Here is a 12,350-nt window from a genome sequence, read left to right on the forward strand (position 1 = left end):
GGCCAGGGGAGTGGAGATCAGGCAATTGAAAATGCTTTACATTATATACCTAGACAAAAATGAGCAGTTAACCCTTACAGTGAGGGGATATCTCTGCTGCAAGGGTAGTTTTTTTTTGTTTTTATCATCTCTGAATTTGTGCTGGCACTGTCTTTCCTTCCGGAGAATGGCTCACTTCCGTGATGGACTACAATCTTGATACAAATTAGTTAACTAAATCTGAGATTATAGTCCATCACGGGAGTAAGCTTGCAGCGGTGACTACAACACACACAGGGACTATGGGGAACGAAGGTAGCCACCCTCTAGAAGGAAGGACAGTGTCCGCACCAATTCAGAGATGATTTAAGGATCTACAGCTGAGTGATACACAAAATACATTTTTGATAAAAGTTAAGGCACTTGACTGCATTTTTAAGTTTTAAAGTGGACCTTTACCCATATCTTTAAAATAATAACAAACGCACCTTTCAAAATGTTTAGAAATGACAATCTACAAACACATACTTCTAGATAATGGCCGGCTTTGTATTCTTTGCATACTTTTGTTAATCTTTTCTTCCCCAGTCTTCTGACAATGGCCATGTTTACTGAGGGCAGATTACTAGCTCTCCTATCACTTCCTGAATTTGTGACACATGTGACTAGCTATGTGACTAGGACATGTGACCATGCACATCATCTCAGGGAGGAAAATCTCTTTCCCTGAGATTTCATGAGATTATAGAGGAGATTTCCCAGCAATGCTCTGCTGATGACAAGGCAATCCCAGTATGCATTGCTTTGACAAACTGAAGTCATTTTGCCCTTTCAAAGCAGGAAGTGAAGGCTTGAAGAGATAGAAGAAAAAGTGATGTTTGATGGCCAACAGAGTAAGGAAAATAAGATAAAGCAAAAAAGAGAGACACCCGACATCTACAGATATGTTTAAAATGTGACCGTTATCCCCATCCTCCAAGTGTACATGCATTGTCTGACTGAAATAATAGTAATACTAGTAATGAACATAAGATCTCATGGCATACCTGTAACTTGTCATATTGCGCCCCCCAGCAGAGCACTGCTGCAAACCCAAAAGACCCTTTGCAAATACAGTAAACTCCCTGTTATCCGGAATCCACTGGGATTGGTAGATTCTGGAAAAATTTACTTTCTGGTTGCTTGAGAGTTACTATTAAAACTAAGTCTAACTAATGCTATACCCCATACTATACCATATCATAACGGTATATTGTGTTCTAAGCCATTAGCAATACATTGCATTACTGGGAGTGATCACTAGGTGGTGATTGTTCACAGGATAAAGGTGGCCATACACTGTACAACCATCGCAAGACCTTAGTCTTGCGATGGTTGTAAAGTGATTAAAAAAACGTACGATCTGCCCATCTTGGACAGGCAGATCGCACTCTCGATCATCGCAAGCCCGCCCCCCTGATGGGCGGGCTTTCGATGACCGCAATGCTGAACGGGCAGTGTGCGCGTGCACACACCGGCCCGTTCGGCATTTGTCTCCCGAGCACCGTTCAAACCAGCCGAAAATCGTACGATTCTCGGCTGGTTTTCTAACATACTCCTTAGACAAAAGACGTGCGACCGTACAGTAGAAACGGTCGCACGTCTTCGTTCACACTGTTCGATTCTCGTACGATCGCAGGATTTCCCGCCATTCTCGTACGAGAATCGAGCAGTGTATGGGCACCTTAACACAGAACGTTTACTTTCACTTCACAAAGGATCGATCAAACTCCCGTTTTCAGGAAAACAGAGAACCTTTCAGAAATCATCATAAACGCATTCTACCAATCATCCAGCAGATTTCAGCCTGTTCCTTTGCCTTTCTATGCTCCAGAGCCCTTTCTCCCTCTCCTAGAAGGTGGCACATCGGCAGAACAGTGAGTACACGGGATTTTTTTTTTTGCCGGTTAGATGAGTTCAGGATAACAGACAGTTTACCCTACTGACTTTTTTTTTAAATGTCAACACTTATATAGGCTTAGGACACAGTCCTTGCCCTCCATGTGCAATGCTTGGACCTGCCGATTGGTTGTATAGGCAAGTGACACCTTGTTGTAAGGAAAATGAAGATCACCAGCACTCAACTAAAAGCGTGAAGTCTTTCTGTTTTTCATTGAAGTAGCATGTCACAAGCGTCATTCAGCCAATGTTTCGGGGCCACGCCGTGTTCCTTCCTCAGGGCGACATAGTGACAAACATACAGTGCAACTTCCACGTATATATGTATGTTTGCCACTATGTCGCCCTGAAGAAGAGACCCTGCATGACCCCGAAACGTTGGCTGAATGACTCTTGTGACACGTTACTTCAATAAAAAGCAGAAAGACTTCAGGTTTTTTAGTTGAGTGCTGGTGATCTTAATTTTCCATACGAATGGGAACCACGGCGACATCCGTGTTATTACTATGAGCACCACGACTATTAATGGAATAGGTCAAAACGCTGTTCGGATTGCAGGTGTCTCACCACAACACCTTGTTGTAAGGGTTTTGTGGCTTCTCGTTTGGAAGATTGGGCTTTCAAGGCAGCTCGGTCAGAGCTCTACAGGGAGTGAAATGACAAGATTAAGGAAAGTGATGGCACCTTAGGTGCCTTGTATTCAACATTACGCTTAGGGCCTGTTCACACGACGTCCGTTTTCTGTGCTGACCCGATCCGTACGCTCCTGCACTAAAAATGCATCCCAATGTATCCCTATGTGTTTTATGGGCTACAGTTCTCAAGTGCGCAGTCCTTTCTGGTTAGGTACTGCATGTCACATTTTGTACGGTCCGGAAACGCAAAACGCACTGCACTGCAGCTAACATACTAACAGCCCCACTCCAGCAAAAAATAAAAAATATTTAAAAAAAAAAACTGGAACGCATCAAAAATGCGGCAAAACACATAGCACCGCATCTGCAGATCCGCACATGATCCGGACCTGATGAAAATCACGTGAACAGGCCCTTACTGAACCTCTGAACCACTCTCTCAATTTGAGTATTGTCATCTTGGAATATGCCTGTGCCATCAGGAAAGAAAAAAATCCATTGATGGTAAAACCTGGTCATTCAGTATATTCAGATAAGCAGCTGACCTCATTTGTTGCCAGCTGACGCATATTAATCAATGCAGTATATATCCAATGGAAGGCTCTTACCTATTTGCTTAGTTAAATCCAAGTGGTGACTATTTTTTTGGCCAGGCAGTATATAATATTAGTCATGTTTTGAGCAGGACGTTAACAATTTAACAGTGATTATGCAATAGATGACCACGCGGAGGCTCTAAGTCTGTCAGTATTTGCCAATCCTGAACTTTGCTACTTTAAGTTTTAAAGGAAAGCACATTGTTTTTCAACAGAATGCAGAGCTACAGGTATGCGTCTCTACTCTAGTTTGTTTTATCCTGTCTAGGTTCTAAAATGTGTAACCTGTGGCATCAATGTCTTTAAGACATGTTGTCCTATTACTTACAGTACTAGGCAAGATGCAAATGTTATTCTATTTACATATTTGCATATTCTTAAATGTAAAATATTTTTTTTGTAGAATTGAAAACATTACAGGAATGTATAGATTGCTAACATTAATATGCACAGCAGTGTCCATACCTTATGGAGCTGTCTCCATAGTTCACTTTGTAGCTGTGGCCTGACTTTACATCTAAGCCCTGTCAGCTGCCATTCCATTTTTCAATGAGATTGCCTTACCGGCCACTGACATAAAGGCGTCACATTGTGGTGTTTGATCCCAGGTAGGAATTTTGCTATCAAAATGTTCAAATGGGGTACAGGTTCACTTTCATCTTGTTTTTTATTTTTGCACAAAGACAAAAACAAGCAGTCAGGACCAGAGCTCAGGGGACCAGCTGATTCTACAGGAAACTAAAGCTGTTAAACATCAAGAAGCAGCATCCATTATACATAATTTCATCAGCATTTGAAATGGCTTAAAATGCTTTTGACTTTAATATCACATGAACTATTAACAAAAATGTAGCTTATTTGTGGATCACTCGGCTTGTAGATCCTCAAATCATCTCTGAATTGGTGCTGACACTGTCCTTTGTTCTGGAGGGTGGCTACTTTTGTTCCTCATTGTCCCTGCCTGTTTTGTAAAGTAGCCACCCTCCAAGCTCGCTCCCGTGATGGACTACAATCTCACGTTTAGTTTACTAATTTGTATTGAGATTATAGTCCATCATGGGAGTGAGCTTGGAGTTGAGCGACTTTGACAAGGGCAAAATTGTGGCTAGATGACTGGGTCAGAGCAACTTCAAAACTGATTGTGGAATGTTTCCCGTCTGTAGAGGCCAGAACCAAAAGTGGTCCAAGGAAGGAAAACTGTAAAACGGTAATAGGGTCTTGGGCAGCCAAGATTCATTGATGCACTTGGGGAGCGAAGGCTGGCCCGTGTAGTCTGATCCAGTAGAAGAGCTGCTGTAGCACCGATTGGCTTGAATGAGGCCTTTGAGATATCTGCGGTTACAAATTCTAACATGGGAGAGTGGAATTTAGGTTTCCACCAATAGTGAATTAATAAATAAAAATAAACATAATTTTTTTTAAAAAGTTTATAAAAAATACATAAAAATAAAATATTTAAAAAAAATTGAAAAAACTAAAATAAAAAACATTTTCAGTATTGGTTTCGGCCTGACAATTTTTTTATTTTGGTTTCGTTAGTTGTCTTTTAAACAGTCGGCTTTACAAATGTAAACAGAGTCCCGGCGTCTTTGCTGTTTAAACAGGCCCGATGCAAGTGACGTACTGTGTACGTATCTGGTCGTGAAGGGGTTAAAGTCTCATTTTCTTTTTTCTACCCACCCCTGCATGCTGGTGCAAGGACTTGCCTTAAAGCAGTGGTTCTCAACCTTTCTAGGGCCGGGACCCCTTGGTAACATTTCCCAAGTTGTGGTGACCCCCAAAGGTAAAATTTAGGGATGACGCGGCTGCTGCAGTGACATCTGGAGACGTGGCAGGAGAACTGACACTGCTGCGCTAGGGGAGAGCTGAGGAGGACTCTCACCTTGCACAGCGACCCACAGGTTGAGAACCACTGCTATAGGCAAAGAAAGGACCGGGCTCTGCAGCTGGAACTAGAAGAATTGGATTTAAAGTGTGTGGCTATATAACGTATGAGGTACATACTCCGCAGTACTGTCACTGATACGGATGGGCTCGGGCGTGTTCGCAGCTCCACATGCCGAGCCCGCCCGGAAGCTGACAGCGCCAATCACAGGCACTGAGATATTTCCCAATCTCTGCCGCTGCGGACCGCGCAAATGGAATGCATTGCTAGAGGTGTGTTTTGTGCTTGAATACATACATATTGCACCCGCCCTCTGCTTGTGTCAATCACTAGAAGGGGACCTGATGGAGAACTTCAGGTCCCCCTCTGCTGATTGGCAGCATCAGATGGCGGGTGCAATATCTAGTTTGCTATTGGCTTTTGCAAAGTGAAATAGCCAATAGGAATCTAGCTATGCATTCCTAGGGGGGGGGTTCTGACTTACGGCGGCCCCCGACTTTTCCGGGAGAAAGTGTTTCTCTCACCCGGCGGCCGAGAGCCACTAGGCGACCCCTGGCAAATCGTCATTCGACCCCCGAGGGGGTCCCGACCCACAGGTTGAGAACCACTGCCTTAAAGGATGCCTCTTGATCCGATCATCATCTTGTTTCCAGTAGTTTTTAGGAGTCCTTCCAGCGCTGGTGCCGGTCTCTGATCCAGCGATAACTACTGTGTCTTCTTATCCCACGGAGTCTGTGTGTGTGTACACGCTGCTAGGCTGCATGCATTGACTTACCCTGTGTCCCTCCTCTTCTCCCGGCTGAAGATCTCTACTGCGCATGCGCCCGCCCCATGAAACTAAGTGTCCTTATTGTAAGATTTCCCCTCTATTCCTGTTCTGGAGGTTACTCTATATTTTTCAGTTTTATTTTTATTTTAACACTGTTTGTCCTGGAGCACACTGTCAGCAAGACTGAATCTCCTCATTTGGAACAAAGACAGCAATTAGATCTGACAGAGGTTCTAACTACTTTACTTCCCCCAAAAGTTTTTTTTCATTATACCGCATTGTATTTAATCATTGTAAAAAATGCTTCGGTCAAAAATGAAGATTGTGAAAGTGTCCATGAGAGGTAGTAAATATTGTTTTCCACTAGATGGCACCTGGAACCTTTCCTCATATTACTTATCAGGTTATGGAATTAAATAAGGTCATGTGTAGCTGTGCAGACACCGGTGATGTGTTCATTAATGAAAGAGTAATCCTGACTGGTTATGAGCCTCATTAAAATTTGATCAGTCCAGAAAACAAGAAAAGTAATTAATTTCTCGTAGTTTAAAATAATCTTTTAGCTATTTTTCTATAATCCTACTTGGAGCATTGTAAACACTGAACATTTTGTAATGTTTGATATCTACAATTAAAGCATAACTAATCCCAAAAAGGAACATTTTAATATATTGCTACTTGCTAATCTTTAAATGTGGTGGCTGTATTCGTTTTCTTCTTTCCCCTTTGTTTTCAACTGGTGATCTGCCAGGAACACATGCCCTGTTTTAGGGTGGCTATACTCACTTCTTCACTGTAGCTATGGAGGAGCCGCATAGCCACTGTTGGACAGCAGCAACCTGAGGAGAGGGTAGTGATAGCATTCATTCATATGGTGCTTAATGTTGTGGCTGGGGATTCCTGTGGCAAGAGCCTATGGATTCTTGCACCAGGAATCACAGATGTGCCTGTTCGGTTTCTGCTGCTGTACCCTTTCATGTTAAAAGAGAACTATGGGGTACCCTTTTTTTCCCCACATTGTTCTCTTCAGGGTCACAGGAGGAAATATACTAGCTATATATAATTGCCCGCTATATGCTGAGAACGCTGCAGCCAGGATGGATCACAACAATACTGTCAAGATGCATCCTGCTGGCTGATTGACAGCTGGCTCTGCCTATCTAGCCAACTATGCCCACCGCCTCCCCTGTCCGTCCTTCCAGTCAGCAATAGAGGATCGGAGAGGGGAGGGGGAAAATCCCTGACAGTCACCGCTCTCTGCAGGAAAATAATCAGGAAGTGTTTTCGTTCACTTAACGATCAATAGAGCCGACATTTGACAGTTTCAGTATCGCACTTTGGCTCTAACTATTTAAAAAACTGTTCAATAAAAACGATCTGATTTAATTAATTAACTAGGAGTGTAATTCACTCACCTCATAGTTCTCCTTTAATGACAGGGTGACAGTGGCCGCTTTTGTAGGTGGCTGTCCGCAGGTAAATTATACATGGTACGATTGCCTGCAGTTCAGGATAATTGTCCCTGGGTGTATCTATCCTGAGTCCAGGGACACTCATCTATTCCAAACTGCAGGTATCCGTAGGATTACAGATGCGGCTGCTGTCACCCTGCCATTAACTTGAATAGGCACCCCTGGGATTCTTGCCACAAGAATCCATAGGTTCTTGTCGCAGGAATCCCCAGCCGCAACATTTAGATAAAAACTTTACATAAGTGATTAAAAAATTAAAGCCTGACTCCAGCTAACACCTTTCGAGAAGTTACAGCAACAGGTTTTTTTTTTGGGGTTTACAGGTTTCAATTATATAAATAGAAGCTGAGCATTGTAAGCACCCCTGTCGGTGCTAAATGGTTTGTCTCAACCCTCTAACTGCTACCTTTGCTGGACAGCTTAGTCTGTTGAATTAGGTTAAAAAAATACCAGACTTGCCATCAGACACCACAGGTAATAAAACTATGTTAAGGGGAAAGGTGGGCTCGGAAAAACAGACCACAGTGTTAATGGTTTTGACAGACTACATCATATATGTCATTTTTAATGTTGCCTATAGTTCCACTTTAAGACTACTTGTTTGGTGAAATATGTGGGAGTGGGAGGATCCTTGTCTTGACCCCATGGATGCACGTGGTGTCCGGCTGCTTTCCTTATGGTGCAGAGGTGTGGAATTCCTATCGTCCGACACCCTGGACATGCAGTGCTGGGCAGGTGTTTTTTTGCTGCATTTAGCCCTCCAGGCAGGCAGGGCGGTGAATATAAAAAAATTCTGCGCTATGGAAGCTGTCTCAAAGTGATAAATATAAATATAAAAGATGCAAAGCTGCCGTGCTAATAATATAAATAGGTAGATCAAACAAATGCACTGTGCTAATCAATAATCATAATACGTGAATAATATAGTGCTAAATATCAAATAGATAACATATAACCAATATAATTAATAAATACTCATACATAGTAAAAAGTGTTTCTCATTGTAATATCTCCAGTAGAGATTGGTAATTAAAAGTCTACCATAAATTCATGCAAAAAAAATTGGAAAAAAGTGCCAAAAGTGCCAAGAGATATATATATATATATAAGTCCTTCTTATAGCTGTAGTGTGCAAACTCCCGGTGACTGTGAAACACACCGCACTCACCAGACTTCCATATTCAAAGAGGCATAACAATCCCGGATCGCAATCTCAGTGAACGTTTGCTCCTCCACTCGCAATAGGAACTTCCTCCTTCGCTCTGTGCTCTTTCACTCAGAAAGCTTCCGGTTCAGGTGTGGTCGTTTAAAAAACGTATCCGTTCCCCAGAGAGGATGATAAACACATAGTGTAAGGTCTCGTTCACACCTAGGCGTATTGCATATGCGCGTCTGTCGCGCGTTTCCGAAGGCTACTTGGCTGTATCCCAATGGAAACGCGCAACAAAACGGCCCAAAGTACTACCTGTATCTTTTCAGGCGTGGGCCGTTTTGTAGCGCGTTAGGGACGGGCGGAAATACGCCAAGGTGGGAACGAGACCATTGAATACAATGGGATTTATATTTTTGAGCGTTTTGTAGAGCGTTCGTCGAGCGTAGAACGCGCTATAAAACGTTCAGGTGTGAACAAGGGCTAATATGCCCAAAACAGGTTTTTGTTTTAAAAACACTTAAAGATTCCCAGAAACAATCGCTTTTCAAAAAATATTCCCATCCGTCCTGAAAAAGCCAGTCGAATAATCACACAATTAAAATCCTTCCAACTTAGCTTGTCTCAACCTCAGTGCATGTCCACTTCTTTTGTCGCGTTTCGTACAAAGACTTTTTCAAGAAAGTGCAGATTTTGATCTATCTAAATGAAAAGCGGGGGAGCCAGGCTCATTCTATATAGCCCCTGAGATCACTTGTAAGTAGCCTGCTGGTCCGTCACCCTCGTTCTCCGATCTGCTCCATGTTAAGAGACTGGAATGCTGTCTCAGCTATCACAAAAGATTGAGCACAGTGCTTTGCTAGAACTCCGGTATTGTAGGTGACAGATTCCTTAAAGAGAAAGTGTCACATCCAAACACTATCACACAGGGGTTTGTTATCTCCTGTGTGATAGCAATAAAGTAAAGTGACCAAAAAAAAGAAAAAATATAATAAAAATAAAAAAAGTAAAAAATAATAGGATACATAAAAATAAAGATATAAAAATAAGAAAATAAAAATGTAAAAAAGTGAGAAAAATAATAAAATAAAGACTTAAAAAAATTAAAACCAACCCTGCCGCCCCCGCCATCTTCATGCAAATGTGTGTGTACATTGAGTACTGCACCCATTCCACTTTGTGCAATTTTGTGGTAGCCGCGCATCAGCACTCTCAAACACACACAATGTGCATTAAAGGTAAGTATTTTGGGGAAAATTGAATTACCTGCTCATATCTGCCCCCCCCCCCCACTATTCTTACCTTTCAGTGAACAGTCCTTCTGCTCTGCTGGTCTGGCTGTACGATTTGTACCTCACACTGCCGTCCAGTGCAGCCCTGCGTAATGGATTTTGAATTTCGCTTGCAAATCATCTCTGAATTGATGCTGACACTGCCCATTGTACTGGAGGGTGGCTACTTTTCTTCCCCATGGTCCCTGCGTGTGTTGCAAAGTAGTCACCACTCCAAGCTCACTCCATGATGGACTACAATCTCAATAGAAATGATTGAACTAAATGTGAGATTGTAGTCCATCACGGGAGTGAGCTTGGAGCGGTGGCTACTTTACAACACACACAGGGACCATGGGGAACAAAAGTAGCCACCCTCCAGAAGGAAGGTCAGTGTCATCTCCAATTCAGAGATGATTTGATGATCTACAGCCGTGTGATACACAAATAAGATACATTTTTGTTAATAGTTAAGGAATAAATTTTTAATATGTAACTCCTGAGTTTAGTGTCCCTTTAAGCCCATTAGAGCAGCTGTTATAGTGAAGACAGTGTTTACTATTGTCACCACTGTTCGATTTAGTCTGAATTGTTCATTGAGCCTTCTTTTCTTTGCACCTTCCCCATCACATGTCCTTCGCTACGTGTTCTCTATGTGCGTATATTTGCTGTGTAAGATGATCTGACATTACAGTAGAATGTTTTGCTTCTATTCTTATAATGCTCATTTATCCCTGCCTTTGTAAGCAGGTGCACGTATGGCAGGGATGAGACTAATTGATTTCATGGCCAGCATCCAAGGGTAGAGTGCATTTGTTTGCACATTAAGCTCCGTTTTCATAGGTTCCTCCTTTTTCTAAATGTTGCTTGGCAATGACATCATTTAATATAAAGTTACATTTTTCTTTATGGGGAACATATGGGGTATTATACTGGCTACGTGAAATTGTTACACAAACATTTATGAACATGACGTGACTTGCTTTTGAACATTCTGTTGTTTTTTTTAACCCATACAGGAAAAATAAGTAAATGGGGGATTATTATTATTTTTATTAATGCAATAATATTATTAATAATAATAAAATACATTTAAATAATCCTGTGAAGGATAAGGCCAGAGCATGTAGGCACTGTGCTTGTTTCTTCCAGTGATGATGTTTAATTATATTTCTAATGTTTAAGGTTTTCTGTGGTCCTGTGTCTGTAACCATGGAAACACCAGAATATTAGGTAATGGGAGATGTGACAAGCTCCTTTATGACATCTTGGAATGTCATTTAAAGTAACAACAAACTCCCACACAAACTTACCTCCTTAGAGCTGGCTTGGCAGAATGCATATACAAGGAGTTGGGGTTTAGTCTTATGTAAGAAACTGAAAAATTACGGGCTGACGTAGAAAACGTCCTCCCAGCGTATAGCTGGGCGAATGCTGCCACTAGTACTGCCACTAGATGGAGCTGAGGAGCATAGGAAACTTCCGTGCTCTTCAGCTCCATGTAGTATCAGTAATGTCGGGCCTTATTTATTTATTATTGGTATTTATATAGCACCAACAATGTTACTCAGTGCTTTGCCCTCAAGGAGCTTACAATCTAAGGTCCCCATCTTGCACGCATACAGGGCCAATTTAGACAGGAGCCAGTTATCCTACCAGCATGTCTTTGAAGTGTGGGAGGAAACCGGAATACCCAGAGGAAACCCACGCAAGCACAGGGAGAGCATGCAACACCAATGTGCTTCAGCAATGGGCATGCTATCATAATGAACGTTATGTGTGTTGGTATGCTGTGGTATCATTCATTGTTAACGGCACCACATTGCAGCTTTGCAGCACACGTGTTGCAGTGCACCACAAGGTACAGTAACACACTACTGTGCTTCACAATGCACTGTGTTGCAATAGAAAAGATATTTCAGGTCTGATTTTAGGTCTGTTTTAACGGTTTAGGCAGCCCATTCAATTTAATGGGATGCATTATTGCTATGCACGTTAACACGTGTGGTCCGACTGGCCCCAATCCATTGCATCTTTTTAGGCTTATTCAGGCAAGTTAAAGAACAAGGCACATTAAAGCGGACCTTTACACTCAATCAAATTCTACCAATGCATCCTTCTATGTATGATTAATAATAACATCGACATGTCAGCTGTAAAATGCTGTGATTTTGAAATACTTACACTTGCAGAGCATTCACTTCCTGCTTTGAAAGGGCAAAATGACTTCAGTTTGCCAAAGCAGTGCACACTGGGTTTGCTTTGTCATCAGCAGAGCATTGCTGGGAATTCTCATCTGTAATCTCATGAGATATAGGGGAAAGGCATCCCCCCTCCCCGAGATGATGTGCATGGTCACATGTGCCAGAAATCAAGGAAGTGATAGGAATGCAAAGAATACAAAGCCAGCAATTATCTAGAAGTATGTGTTTATAGATAGTTATTACTAAACATTTCTAAAGGTGTGTTTGTTGTTATTGTGAAGATATGGGTAAAGGTCCACTTTAAACAATGGCATCTCATTAGTGAGTATTTTAACAAGTCTGACAGAAAGCTTAAATATGTTTTATTACTATGTGCTTTTTGTGACTGTTACCATTGCTCCTTCTATGATCATGTTCAATCAACTTTAAAGTGCAACAGAAGCTAAACCCT

This window comes from Nanorana parkeri, unplaced genomic scaffold, assembly GCF_000935625.1.
Source record: "Nanorana parkeri isolate BGI_ZX_2015 unplaced genomic scaffold, ASM93562v1 scaffold498, whole genome shotgun sequence".
NCBI classification, from domain to species: domain Eukaryota; kingdom Metazoa; phylum Chordata; class Amphibia; order Anura; family Dicroglossidae; genus Nanorana; species Nanorana parkeri.